Raw genomic sequence first — 13,345 nt, forward strand, 5'->3', positions numbered from 1 at the left:
CGGTGCAACCAGTTCCTCATTTCCAGTGGAGCCTCCTCTTTTGAACAGCAGCTTTGTCAAAGTGATAATTTAAAGTTCATCCTCATTAACTTGCTGTAATATGCATCTGCTTAGCTTCTCTGCCTCAAAATTATCCTGCAAATGTTATGCTGAAAACTAGTTAAACTGGGGTGCGTGCATGTCAGATCACTCTTGCTTAACTATTTGGGCTGTCTCTGCTATGAGCAATGTTTTGCAATGACCCATCATTTTAAGCAAATAAATGGAATTGTAAAATAGCAGTCTTCTTTGCTGCATGATGAACTACGTTTGAAAATCAGGTGTGTTACATTAACAGTGTGGGATGAAGCATAGGGTTCTATTCTTCAAAGAAGAAAGTCACAGAACTCTCAGTGCATGCACACATTTCTTTAGGGCAAAGCTAAAGAAAATATCATGATGTGGTCATAGCAAGTGCAGGAAGCACTAGGGCTTCTCTGAGGAGAAAAAGGCAGCACCGAGGAGCTTCCCTCAGCACTATTTCTTTCCCTGATCAAATTAGCTGTTTTGAATGATTAAACAAAATGCAGTGGTCCTGATCATTGATCTCTTGCGTCATGAGTAATTTGGCCCTATAACAAAGCCATTTATGGTACTCATTGGCTGGGTCCAGATATAATGGGAAATTATGGTTTCCCATTATGTGCATGTGTTGTAGCAATCACAACCTCAGCTTTGTGTGCTTGTCCCTCATCTCTCTCATACCAGAAGAGGAGCTACTTCTTAGTTTAAAGTAAACATTGTTCCCTGTGACATCCAAACCCAGAGAACTGCAAAGGCTTTTTAATACTATGTTTAGTGAAAGCAATTCGGAATCAAGCTATACTTGATTCCAAGAGTGGCTTGTTTTCAAACTATATTTTTGACAAATCCATAACCTGTATAGGTTGCCTTATTAACATATCTGAAATTTGACAAATCATAGTTTCCCAGGTTTGAACATCACAACGAACAATGGTTAGGATAAAACTGTAAGTGGCGAATCCTCTGCCATGTGAAAGGGGAGATGGGAAAACTTGCAACCCCAAGGCTTAGCACCATTCACTGTCATCGCAGGACATTACTTGCAAACCCAACCAGTATTACATATGTTGGGATTTGACATGTACCTAGCAATTCTATCTGACACTTTAAAAATGAATACTTTCACAATAGGGTCTCTATTTTTCTCTGTCATGACATAAACTCTCATGGCATGGTAGTCATAAATGCAACAAAGCTACACTTGTTCGATTCTGCATGCATGCACCTGTTAAGGCACAGCTTCTGTAAGAAAATAGGCAGAAATTTATTTTTAGCATCAATGGGATGGAGAGGGGATGCTGCAAAGTGAAATACATCACATTTGAGCAGCTTGAGTGTGGATCACACACATAACAAAGGAGCTCCCATATGCAATAAACCTTGAAAGTAATGTGGGGTTTTAAAACTGTTTTGCGTCCGGCTTTCAATGCTTTAAATGAACTGACATTATCATTTATAGTAACCTTCCACGAAAAATAGAATGAGACTTGTGTGAACTTTGTTGTACATTACTATTAAAATTAGTCATATAACAAGTTGACAGAGCCTCTTTTTAAATCTGTGTAAGTCTGTTGTGATTGCATTGATGGGAAACTTTATAAAATGGTTAAGTAATGCCAGGTTTGATAAAAGCAGTCACGGGCTTTGAGAGGTAATCAATTAATGGTCCAGCTCTGTAGGGCTGAAACAAGCACAAAATCAATTTGAGAATCCAGCTGAGCTGTCGAAATAAACTTATATGCGGTGCATTCTGAGGTAAAATAATGATGGTGACCAAAGCAGAGAGAAGAGATGCTTTTAAAAAATTAAGACTCTTATTAAACAGCCCTCATTAAAAATAAAACGGGCTTCCATTAGTCACACAATCTCTACAAAGAACTTGTAAGAAAATTAAAATGCTCTTGACAACTGAATGGACTTTTCCATCTGGACCACCCTGCCCCTTATTTACCTCTTCTTTCTTCACTTTCCTCCACACCTTCAGTCGGAAGTGATCCCACAAAAAATACTTGTTTCAGCACCAAGTATGGAGCTAATGGTTGCAGTTGATTCTGTTGCTCAGGGGCAAAAATATTTGACTCTTCACATAAGACCTCAGTTGCACAACTCCCAAATACCCTCAAGAAAACAGGACTTTATGCCTTGCCCTTTTTTTAAGGGCTCAAACTGAGCATTCCTTTCATTACTGTCCTCCAGGAAAAACACAAAGAGACACACAAGTCTGTTGTAATCATTAAAGCAACAGGAGGTCATTCCACCTCACATTCCATTATCAATAGCAAGGCCTGGGCTTCTGGTAGGAGGCACATACAAAACCTGGGACCCACAAAGCTGGATATAGCCTACAAACACCATATGAGGATCCAACACAGTCAAGCAAAAGAAATGAGACAGAGAGGCAGCTAAAGTAATATTCCATTTCATAATGAATAAACGAGAGAGAGAGAATCAAAGATCCTCTCAAATTCACAAATGGCAAATTTGTGAATGGGTCTACTCGGGAGTCTGATTAAAGGCATAGGGTTTTATCAAGCTTCAATTGTACTCTGAGTAGACCCACTGAAATTAGTGGGCATGACTAACTGGGATCCATTCTGAGCATAATTTTGTTGGTTAAAACCTACAATTCCTAAAACTATATAATGCCATCAGATGAATGAAAAAGTATGCTATGTAAAAACAAAACAGTGTTGAAAATGCCACGTTTGGAAAGGCCACGACTCAATGGTAGCTCACATGTTTTGAAAGCAGAAGGTGCCAGATTCAATCCCTCCCCTCTGCAGCTAAGGCCAGGAGACACTCCTGCTGGAAACCCTGGACAGATGCCACCAGTCAGCTGGATGGACCAATGGCAGCTTCACTTCACAAAAGTGAAACATCAACATCAACCTGGTTCCAGGTTGATCAGGAGTCTATGAATTTGCACAGCATATCTGACTGTTAAATCCTGGTAGAAACTCAGTTCATTGGTCCATTTTGGTTCACCCTTATTTACTGGAAACATGAAAATAGAAAAACAACATCTATTTGTTCTGGTTATGATGGATGAATGCTGCCAATGGCTTGATTCTAATGATGTAGATGTATGAGTGGAAGTTGCTTCTGTTCATTCAAGGATAGGTCCCCAGGTTTTTTGTAATCTCCCTGCACCCTCTCCTTTGAATCCCTCCTATGCAACCTACCATGCTGTTCCAGATGCACCTGCCAGCCCTCAAGGGCAGATTTTCAGGGAGCCCAAGGTCACTGCACATAGGAGGAGGAAGCAGGAGAGCCTTGCTCCATTCAAGGAATGGAAGTTCAAGTTCTAGTAATGTCTTCCATTTTCCCTGGAATGGTAAAAAACCGGAAAGCCAAATTTGCTGTTAGTAAAAGTGACTGACAATTCAAAATACACTATCGTCCACTTTATTCAGATAAATAAATTCCTTGCTTGCAAATGAATATACGGTAATCTGTTTACAGTCCACCAACCATAAATGCCTTACTTGTGAATAGTAGCCAAATTCCTCTGTCAAAACCCACTGATAGCGAACTCCTGATGCAATTTCTCTGGAGTCACTAAAGGGAAAAAAATAAATTCAGATTAAAATATCAAGAATCCATCTGATTGCATCCCTATATATGATAGCTAAATATAGTGTGATTGCCATCTCTAAATAAATATTAATTCTGCAAAGGCCTACGAACCTAAAATGTACCCACCAGGCGCAATTCTATTTTAAAAAAACCTACAGGACTGATTCCCGAAAACAAAAGCATTAAAACCTAGTCTCTCATCAAGACCCTGTGGTTATACACATGTTTAATGTAAAAAACAAGCTTCATGTTGCAATAGAAAGTTATCCATTACTGGCCCCTCTTTGAATGTGCCTGTACTTGTTAGAGTGCTAGAATTCTAAAATCATATCTTAATGTTTGCATTTCACAAGCTAAGGGACATCTAATGCAAGCTTTCAAATTTTACTTTAGTGTTCTAAAACCTGAATCTACAAGTGAATTCCGTGTTGCGCCCATGTGAAAAATGTAACATTTGCTTGTTTTCAGATATTTTCAGGAAGCAATTAGTAAAAGTATTTAAAATATACTTCTTGCCATCCTGGTTATTTATTATACTCTGAAATGCCTGTGGGCATCAAATAGAATTATAGCATTTGCATTCATATAAAATTATGCAGTCTATAATATGATGATTAACAACATCTGAATGACCTCCTTCAATTTTGCATTATGTAAGCCTAATATTGTAGCAGTTGGACAGAGTTCTCGAAGCTACAAACATGAGTCTGACCAAACTGCGGGAGGCAGTGGAAGACAGGAGTGCCTGGCGTGCTCTGGTCCATGGGGTCACGAAGAGTCGGACACGACTAAACGACTGAACAACAACAACAACAAATATTGTAGCGCAATCTAATATTGTAACCAGGGCTCTTTCAGGGGCAACTCACAGGAACTCAGTTCTGGCACCTCTTAGGTGGGCGCCATTGCCATTCCAAGAGAACAAGGGAACTCTGCGGATGTCAATTGGAGATGCTAGAATTCTTTATATTGATCTTACATTTGCAGTTTTTATTTGCACTTCAGAGATACTATTTAGCCTTTTGTTGTCTAGAGAAGTGCTAACCTAAAGTATTTTTCTACACATCATTTACTTAGTTTGATTTAATGTTTGAAAAGAACTGAAAGGAACTGTCTAAAATCCCAGTTATTGTCTTAAGACAGTGTAAACACTCAAGTTTGGCAAGTTCAGAAAGAAGGCTGTTGATTGCTAAAGAAATATAGTTTAATACTGTGCTGTATGGCAACAACAATTTAGACACTGAATGGGAAGGAGCTCATTGAAGGTTATTTATAGGCCCATCAGTCCTGTAGATTAACTTCTCTGTGCAGTGAGGAGCAGAAGTAATTTATCAGTTTTAAATGTATCTTTATGATGACTTGCTCACCACATAGGCTTCACCAGTTCAAATGGCTCAGCAACAACATTATGTACCATGGATTAATAATAGTCACACTGTCACAATTGTACATTAATTTATACATCTGTTCCATGCTACAAACATCTAAAGGGTTGTCACATGAAAGGTGAAGCAAGCTTGTCTTTTCCTGTTCTGGAGAGTAGGATTCGAACCAATGGATTCAAGTTACAAGAAAGGAGGCTCCAACTAGACGTCAGGAAGAACTTTCTGACAGAGCTGTTTGATAGTGGGAGAGAGTCCCTTGGGTGGTGGTGGACTCTCCTGCCATAGAGGTTTTCAAGCAGAGGTTGGGTGGCCCTCTGTCATGGATGCTCTTAGTTGAGATTGGACCAGATGACCCTCAGAATTCTATCATTCTATGAAATCTAAATGTTACAGAATTGTAACTGTGACAGATGGCAAATACCTTGATCCAATAACAAAACCATGTACAGAGACAAATAGGTGACTAGTTGCACAAGAATGTAGATGGTTGGTAGGTAGGCACATTTAAACAGGATGCTGACAGCGCCTTCCATTCAAAGCAATGGATATATATTATATCCACCAAGATGCACATCTGTATAGTAAGTACTGTAACAGGAACATTCAGTTCTGTTTATGTGCAGATCTCTGGCGCTGCACTGGTTGCAAAACAAGTAGTACTTGCAACAAAATGTTGCACTGTGAAGTCTTCCTGTTACGGCTTGTTAACTGGAACTTGCCCTCTTCCCAAGTACTTTGTTCCATCCCCCCCCCCCCCACATTGTAATTTTGCATCTCTCCCTCAGCACACACACACAGAGAGACACACACACACCCCTCTACCTCCAACAGCCAATCAGCATTTTGTGGCAACTGGGCTCCTTGGTCTGCTTTCATGAGAGGGGATGTATGCCTCCCTCAAGGTGCTTTTCTAAATACTCTTTGTACTCCTGCACAGTGCTATTTTTCTAGAAAAAAGAGGTGCTGGAACTCACCAAGAATAGCTCCCTTGTTCTCTTATAATGGCAACGGCACCCACCTGAGAGGTGCCGCAACTGAGTTCTGGCTGAAAAAACCCCTGCTCCTTCACCCAAAGCCTGTCAATACCTCCTTTTGTGGATGGGAGTGTTTATTGGAAAAAGCACAGAAAGAAGATAATAAAATGTACCTCTCATCATCTGCAATGTTCTGGTAATTAAAATGGTTTTTTCTTAGAATTTAAAATTGATAGGTGTGTGTGTGTTGTTTGTACACACACACACCCCTACACAGAGATATAGTGTACTGTCTTGCGTATTTCTTTTCCATTTCCATACCTACAAAAGAATACAGTGGTACCTTGGGTTAAGAACTTAATTCGTTCTGGAGGTCCATTCTTAACCTGAAACTGTTCTTAACCTGAGGTACCACTTTAGCTAATGGGGCCTCCCGCTGCTACCACCACGCAATTTCTGTTCTCATCCTGAGGTAAAGTTCTTAACCCGAGGTACTACTTCCGGGTTAGTGGAGTCTGTAACCTGAAGCGTCTGTAACCTGAAGTGTCTGTAACCCGAGATACCACTGTACCCAGAAATAGTACTTCAGGTTAAGAACTTTGCTTCAGGATGAGAACAGAAATCATGCTCTGGCGGTGTGGCAGCAGTGGGAGGCCCCATTAGCTAAAGTGGTGCTTCAGGTTAAGAACAGTTTCAGGTTAAGAACGGACCTCCGGAACAAATTAAGTACCTAACCTGAGGTACCACTGTAATGGGGAAAGTAGTTTGTCAAGGGTGATTTGTCAATGGGGCCTTCCGCTGCCACCAGAGCACGATTTCTGTTCTCATCCTGAGGTAAATTTCTTAACCTGAGGTACTTCTTCTGGGTTAGCGGAGTCTGTAACCTGAAGCGTATGTAACCTGAAGCGTATGTAACCCAAGGTTCCACTGTAATGGGGAAAGTAGTTTGTCAAGGGTGATGGGAACTGTAACTCAGTGAGGGGGGAAACTACATTTCCCAGAATTCTTGCAGGATGGTGTGTATGGTGTGTATGCAGCCAAGGTCATTGCTATGGGCTGCTCTACTTCGCTTCAAAATCACCACAAGCAGCTTATCACTTGCCAATATTTTGAAAAGAAAACCTTTAATTTATACATGCACACTTCATAGCTGACACAACACGTATGCATTCTTGGATATCCTAGAACTGAGTACAAAATGCCTCATGTGAAACAGCCCTGAGATCAACAGAACACATTTCAGCCACATTGTCCAGAAGGTCCTCCTATCTGCTTTGCTGAAAGGGGTTAGGGGGTGGAAGCACCAGACGCCCTCCTTAAAAGCAGGCAGGGTGGTTGGGGGCAGACTGAAATGGAAGAGCTCTCCTCCAGCAAGCTGTCATGATATAAACTCAAAGATATGCCAAGAATGCAAACGTCCAATCCACGGCTTACTGTGCGGTCTCCCTGAGTCTTAGACTCCACGGAAAAGGCAAGAATGGCAGGGCCTCTGACTTAAAAATAAACAACAGAAACTGGCCCCTTCTCTTCCCAGTGTATTTTAAAGCATAACAACAGCATTCTTTCCACTCAGGAAATAACAGCAAAAATGACAGGGGAGGAGAAACAACTTTCTAGCACCACCTAAGCAACTGCAATGCTCAAGCCACAATCCTTGCCAGTGGCTTTGTGCGTCTTGGCATCCACAAACAGACAGAAAACACACAGATATTCTTGATTATAAAGTGAGCTTCTTTCCACTTGATGACTGCCATATCAAGCGGCAGATGGCATGTGTCTGTGTGTGAACCTCCTAAAGCTATACTACCACAAGCAGGTCCTGTGCACTACAACACCACAAACATGGTGTCTTCAACTGGAGACAATTCATACATGATGACTTGATAAGTCATCAAGCGCTTAGTGACCAGGTGACGTGACATCACATGGACATACAAAGCTCCCTTATCTTGAGGCAGACCATCGGTTCTTTCATCACAGCAAGGCCTACACAAGAGGTGGGCATGTTGTGGCCCTCAGCCTAATTTCATATGACTCAGGCTAATTTCAAAAATCCTCTACAAAGAATCAGTTCAGACCCCCAGCAAGAGTGATCTGACCTTCCCTTGGCATTTTGCTGGGTACAGAGGGAGGGACGGAGGGCACATCCACTTTCAGGCCTGGCTCCACCCACCACTAACAGGCAGTCTCTGATAGATTACCACCAAGGACACGTGGCTCTTGATAGAAGAAGAAAAAAAATGATTGCCCACCCCTGGCCTCCACTTCCTTTAAGCAGGTCGCCAAGGTCTTCTGTCCTGTGGCTCAGCTACATACTAGTGAAGGGGGAATAATTCCATTCAGTTTGCATTTAAAGCCAAATTTGTCAAACTTGCACAGCCAACCTTTGAAATTTGTACTTATCCAAATTTTCTGATGCAGTTTCCCAGCCAAATGGTGTTTACAGGAATGCATATAATGTACTAGGGATGCATGTGCATAATTTTTTTTACATTAGTGATAATAACATACAAAAATGCAATACATTAGGAGACGATGCTTGCAAAAACGTGCACATTAGTCAAAACTGGATACAAAAATGTGTTTATCAGGAGAAATTAGCACTAAAATGCTGAGGATTTTTTTAAATCAAAATGCTTTGGAAACTGAAGTAGAAATGTGGAAAACTGAATTTAATATTGAGAAACTGAGAGAACCGAAATTGGCAGATCCTGCCATCACCACCAAGGATTGAACCTTGGCAAGAAACCAAGTACTTTGCTCTGGCACTGTGCTACGGGTCCTCTTCCTGAACTTATACATCAAATAATTTTCATGCATGTGGAAGCAAGCCTCATCTTATAATAAAAAGTGGAACAACGATTGCCTCTAAACGGCACCTGAATGCATACAATATAAGTCAGGGTACATGCCAAGATCATGAGGCCATCCAGGAAAAAGGAGGTTATTAATGTTTTTCAAGATCTAAAGAGGTCAATAGCAATGATGAAAATATCTCAGGATGGTGGATGCTGCCTGGCAACCACACCACACACTGGGGTCTTAAATAAGATAATAGTGAGACGGAGAGGTAATAATTATAAATCTCTCCAGGTCCTATCACAGAATCACGAACAAAATGTTATCATTTAATATCTCTTGGCTTCTCCCATCTGCAGAAATCAATGTTTATTGGCTTACAGGGTAGAAATATATTTAGTCAGCAGGATTTTGTTTTAAAAAAAATCTACGTCTGCAGCTGACATCATCATCTAAATTGTTGAAGAAGAATAAAGCTGTCCACTGTGCAAGAGGGAAGGGGAAGTCCTCAAAAGTGAAAACTGAGCATGCACTTTGACAACACATCATGCAGCTAAAACACATTTCCAAAGGGTCCCCCCTTTTCATTAATAAACTGATTCGGAGCAAAACAATAACTATTGCGGAAGTAGCCTAACCACATTGTGGAGTTATGAGTTTATTGTTCCCAAGCATTACGTATATAATTTAGAGACTCTGCACCACCAAAGGTGGTTGATATGCTCTATGAGGACAATTGAGAAAAAGTCAGATGAGACTGAGATCCATTGAAACCATTTGGACCTATTCACTTAGCTATTTCTGAATCGTGCTGTTGTGAATACCCACACAGAATTTTCACAACAAAATCCCATCCCCTGTAGCTGTTTTTTTGGGAGGGGTGTAGACAGGACTGGGACACACCAAGGCAAGCAGAGGATGGGAAAATCATAGAATTGTAGAGTTGGAAGGGAGCATGAGGATCATCTAGTCCAACGCCCTGCAATGCAGGAATCTTTTGCCCTACATGGGGCTTGAACCTACAAGCCTGAGGTTAAGAGTCTTATGCTCTACTGACTGAGCTATTCCAGATGGTTTGGGAAGGAAGTACTCACAGGGTGACAGACGATGGTGAAGGGACGGAGGTCAATGTACAGGAACCAGAGCAGCAAGACCCATCACCAGAGTCAGAGGGGCCCCTGTCTCCACAAACAAGCCAGACTCTGAAGCGTAGGGAGCAGCAGAAGAGACTCTCTAGGAGGCTGGGGCAGCCTAGCTGGCCAGGTGGGGCTCGCTATGTGATTCCTCAGCTAGAGTAGACTCAGAACAGGTGAAGGTCACAAGCCTCATCAAACACAGATGCTGCAATCAGCATACAAAGAGGGAAGCAGAGCTGAGGTGCTGTGTTTGCTCTACTGCCCCTGTTGATAGACATTGGCTTGGGACTGTGCTTTGGGTTTAACCCTGGGCTGTATCCTGACTGCTGGGCTTCAGACTTGGCTACTTGGATTGACCCTGGACTGTGTTTCCGGACCTTTGGACGTTGGACTTGCTGCCAGGTAGGCCAGGGGTTCTTAATCTTCATAGTTCATAATCCTGAAAAAGAACATCCAATTTCCACAAATAGTGTCATGTAGATGTGCACTTTGGTTACTAAACTAAAGCGTTATTGACACATATTTTAAGCTAGCTAAAACTTGGTGCTTTGGTCTTTGTCAACAGAATGAGCCAGGCAAAAGGGGTGAATGCTTATTTTTATTGAACTTGCTTTGGTAAAAAGCAAAGGTAGCTGTGTTGGCCAATAATAAAAAGTCCAAAATCTGCATGAGGCCTATCAAATTGCACACAAAAGGAGTGTGCAAGCTTTCAAGTCTACCAAAACCCTTCATCAAATTAGAGGGTGAAGAAAACCCCAGGGTGGCATTGTTTTATTTTGGTAAGCATGTGCAGTCTTCATACAATTTGACCAGCAAACACTAGTCCAAGAAGAAGAAAAACTATGATTTCAGTTTATCCGTTTAATTCACCAGGCAGAGGATGCTTTTTGTATGCAATTGTTTTGTGTGGCTTGTCTGTACTAAATGGTGCGTGTTGTGTAAAATGTTGTCTATTGCTCCACCTACTGAAATTTCCGAAGAATGAGACACAGGGCTAAAAGGTTATTACAGTGCAAGCCTATGCTGGTCTACTAAAAAGGAGCCCCATTCGATTCAATGAGACTTACTCCCACAAAATTATTTTGGGATTGCAGTCTTAACAGGATATGGATTTCTATCTATACAGTTATATGCAGCCTCTTTAGGCATAGCCCTTACAACGTTACTTATATGATCACAAAATATATTGCCAAACAAAAAAAAAAATTCCAAACATTATAAGAGAACAGTAAAATTTCATGCAAAATGATCCTAGGTTTAATCCCTAGTATCTCTAGGTAGGTCAGGAAAGCTTTCTCTTTGAAACCCTGGAGAACTCCTGCATTGCAGAAGGTTAGACTAGATGAGCCTTGTGGTACCTTCCAGCTCTACAGTTCTGTTTCTTTTTTTAATTATTATTTTTTTATTAAGGATTTTTTGTGTGTGCTACAAAACAAACAGGGAAAGGTACATCTATTGTGTCCACTTTCCATTCAAAGAGTCTTTTTCACAGTTCATTTACGTTTAATGAGAGAAACTTTTGTCATAGATATCTTGCAGTTGTGGGGAGAGAGATGGGGGTATTGTTTGTTGTTGTTGTGTTGCCTAGTGTTAGTGTAGGGGTTTGTGTCAGCTTCACAGAGGCAGGTCCTTTGTTCATATATTTATTTATTTTTGTTGCTATTGCGAGAGATTAGGGGGTCCTGAGCTTGGTTGGTAGAGTTCAGTTGATTGCAGTGTGACTTGTTTGTAAGGGGGGGGGTAGGTTGTCGGGTCTGGTTAGCCATATTGATTTGTATGCTTTTTTTGGGGGGGAGGTCATTATCCTGCTGTGCTGTGTATGTGATAAAGGGGAACCATACTGGGGTGCAGGCATCTTCAACCAGGGTAGACAATACTTGGCTAGGTGAGGAAATGAGCTGACTCTGTATGTCAGCTTCCTATTTTCCTAATAAAGGCAGCTGCATTATCTTTTTAAAAAATAAAAAGTTAGTTCAAAAAAACAAAACAGCAGCATAGAACGGCTCAGTCACCTTAAACCATCTGGAAATGTAGGAAATACAATTTAAAGCAATCCAAAATAAGTAAGTTTTAAAAACTAGCTAAAACTGGGACTGCATACCCTTGAGTGGAGAGGAAGTTCCGTATCTCAGAGGCCACCACTGAAAAGGCCCCGTCCCCTGTGCATGGGCTGTCTCTGAAACGGATCTTAATGCTGTGTTTCCATGGGTGGTGGCAATATGTTTCCAGTTTCTGGAAACCACAGGAGGGAAAAGTTTTTAGGTCCTGCTTGTGGGTTTCACACAAGCATCTGGATGGCCACTGTGAGGAATCAGGCCATTGGCCTGATACAGCAGGCCCTTATGTTCTTATGTTCCCAGGCAGGTTTGTATTGGGTGGTTCTCCTGGTAGCCTGGTTCCAAACTATATTTGGGGATTAAAATTTAAAGGTCCAAACTAGAACTTTTGGTTCATGTTTCAGTTCAGTGTCTCACATAAAAGGCCCCAAACACATCAACTTTCCTCAGCCATTTGCTAAGCATGGAATTCAATGAAGAGAACAAGAACGAACAAAACACCAATCAATGTTTGACAACAGAAAATGCAATTCCTCCGTCTTACAGGAGGATTGTTTTGAAAGAACATTCTCACTAAATTTTAGCTGGCACTCTGCTGGAATCCGACATTTGTTGAATTCCTTTCTCTTCACACATTTGGTTAAATGGCCTGGGAAAACAACATCTCATTATTCCAACTGACAAAAACCTGCTATCCACAATTGTGTTGAAATTATGTTCAATTATGGATAAAGTTTACGCACCCAAATGCATACCTTTGACTGTTAGGCAGTACCAGTCTGATTTAGTATTTATTCAGAGCGCCTTCCAGATTTCTCAATCCAGTTAGTTAATTGTATTTATTTGGTAAATAGATATCGTTGTGTAAGCCGCTTTGAGACCTTCATGGCAAAAAGCAGAATATACTTGTTAAAATAAAATATGCCAGTAGGTTCTTGCAGCACTGTTCAGGCAATTTTCAGTAAAAGTAATTCAATATGAAATAATCAAGAACCACTTTTCCCAGGCACTAAAACCTAGCAATTGCTATCCATACAACCCATACAGAGGCCAACTGACAGTAAAAAACAACACTCCAGCTCAGCAGCCAACCGCAAACACATTTCCTAAAGGACAAGAGGAATTGATTGTTCTCCTTGGTAGAGTGTTTCACAAGGGCACCATTACCAAAAATGCCCTTGCTTTGCTGTTAGTCTCTGTCTATGTACACTTTGCCATTTACTTTGGGTCAAGCATGCTCCCACTGCTGGCTTTCAAAGCCATGTACCCATGACATTACTCAGTGTTTCAGAGCTGCCTTGTAGTTTCACGGCTGCTTGATGTGTTTCCCCTCAAAGAAGCTTCAATCAGAAAGG

Source organism: Podarcis muralis, chromosome 5, assembly GCF_964188315.1.
Source record: "Podarcis muralis chromosome 5, rPodMur119.hap1.1, whole genome shotgun sequence".
In the NCBI taxonomy this organism is placed as follows: Eukaryota; Metazoa; Chordata; class Lepidosauria; order Squamata; family Lacertidae; genus Podarcis; species Podarcis muralis.